General features: G+C 46.5%; 1 non-coding gene across 1 annotated transcript; it reads right to left on the reverse strand.

Moving 5' to 3' along the window:
* Positions 1 to 1,711: 1,711 nt before the first annotated feature.
* Positions 1,712 to 1,793, reverse strand: TRNAS-AGA (transfer RNA serine (anticodon AGA)). Its single transcript has one exon. It is a non-coding gene; the product is annotated as a tRNA-Ser (tRNA).
* Positions 1,794 to 2,126: the final 333 nt, after the last annotated feature.

Genomic DNA, 2,126 nt, shown 5'->3' on the forward strand with positions numbered 1-2,126 from the left:
ACAATCCTGCCGACTACGCCAAAGCTGACTTAACCCCTGGGCCGTGGGGCACTCGGAACCGGGCAATAGGGAGACGATGGGGGTAGTAGTGGCAACCCGGTCCGTGGCTCAGGGTGGTCAGACCAGTGGTAGTCCCTTTATAAGTTTTAAGTGATGTCCGACTACGCCACCCGTGGATTGCGGTCAGTGCGAACCGCCGCTGCAAGGCAGACCGCTGGGGCTGATGGTGTGTGCAGTTGGGGTAGTATGACTCCCCACGGGAAGAGTGCGTCCCCAGGGCAGTATAATGGAAGATGGGGGTGATGGTGTAGGGCATCCCAGTGCCGTTTGTGCTGGAGGAGCAATGAGCACACAGACAACAGGTTGCACCCCAGGGTCTTTACTAGAACAGGTAAACTGACCCACAAGCAGTCCCGGCTAGGAGGGGACCTGGTTGTCTGAGAGCAATTGGGAAATTGGCCCTGGTCAGGGTGAGGGTGTAGGCCTACCATGCTTTCTGCGCTCCTTCTGGCTATCTCCTCCTTATAGGGTAACAGCCCACATTTCCGAGCTCTCCGTGCATTCTTGCCTGTATGGCCTGCAACGTGGGTTCCTTTCTGCTCCCAGCCTGGTACGGCTTTGCTGGTCCCTTCTGTTATGGCAGGGCCTCCAGGCTTCTTAGGCCAAGGAATATACAGTCCCCTGTGGACTGGTTATCTGCTGTGGGATGTGGAATCCTCCCAGCCTCAGACACCAAAGTCTGGTAAATTGAGTTCTTTATCTGCCAAGACAGGCTCACTTCGCCTCTTGTTTCTGGCTTGTGGATCTCCTACTGCCACACTTCCTCTTAGGGTGCAATACAACTGTCTGTCCCTGCTCTGGGATCTCAATCCTCAGACAGGTCGTCCAGTTCTCCCTAACCCTGCCCCCAGTTCCAGCTTTTATAGGGGCAGCCTGCTCCCCCTACTGGCCTGAGACAGGAGGTACTGCATGCTAATGTTCCCCTGACTAGAGAACCTCCCCCTTGCTCTCAGACACAGCTTTATTACATTTGTGGCATCCAGGCCAGGGTGACACAAATTCACTCTAAATTCAGTAATCTGAGTTCAAATCTCAGTGGAACCTGGGAAATTCATGCATTATGATGAAAACAGGTTCTAAAGCTGTTCCGCAAATGTATGTCTAATACACAGTGGTAAATTAATATCTCCTAACTTTTAAATCCACAAGTGTTCTTAAAGTTCCATGATATCACAACAAGGACAGTTTTAAAATGTTGATGAAATCTGGCTAATAATTAGCGTGCTGGATCTATTAGCTGGAAAAAGGGTAAGAACAAAAGAAATTGCAAAACTTCTGCTCATCCAGAAGTCACTAAAGATTTTTCATGGTGTGCTAAAAGGTTCCATTGGAAAGATAATTCAAGTAAAGGTGGTGCAAATCAAAGTTCATATCCCAGTCCATCAGTCATGGCAGGGGTCTGTGTTCGCTGGAAAAAAGGAGGAGTTGCACCACATACCTGATGGCACCCTCTGATCTTTGTTTGATTGGTGGTGTGATGCACAAGTGACATTGCACCAGGCTGACTAATCAAAAGAAGATCTACAGATGCTGTTAAGCTGGTTCTACAAATACGATCCAAAGATTACAGACCATTTCCGTGGGGAATAGTCTTGGGAATGTGCAAATTGATCTACTCAGATAATTAGTCAAAATGTTACATGAAGTTAAACATAGTCAGCAGGATTTGAACCTACACGGGGTGACCCCAATGGATTTCTAGTCCATCGCCTTAACCACTCGGCCACAACTACTCAGACGCTGTTAAAATTGTATGAGTTTCACACCTTTTCTTATAGCACCATGATCAATATCAGTGATTATCCTTCTGGAAGACATTTCAGAAAATGGAAGATTTCAATTGGAAACAAAATTCCAGGCCTCACTGAAATGTAAAAATCTGATTTAAAGGTATCATCAATTTAAACCTTGTACAGTTCAAGGTTTTTTAAAATTCATAAGGCGGATTTTGAGTGACTTTGTTCCAAACACCTACTGAAAAAGGCTTTGAAAATGCTCAAAAGTTTGAACAGATTCATTTCCATGCAAAAAGACTTGCTGTTCATATGATCAGGTATTGAGCGTCT

Source organism: Phyllobates terribilis, unplaced genomic scaffold (genome assembly GCF_046119375.1).
Source record: "Phyllobates terribilis strain yellow unplaced genomic scaffold, ASM4611937v1 Scaffold_13__5_contigs__length_258822181, whole genome shotgun sequence".
In the NCBI taxonomy this organism is placed as follows: domain Eukaryota; kingdom Metazoa; phylum Chordata; class Amphibia; order Anura; family Dendrobatidae; genus Phyllobates; species Phyllobates terribilis.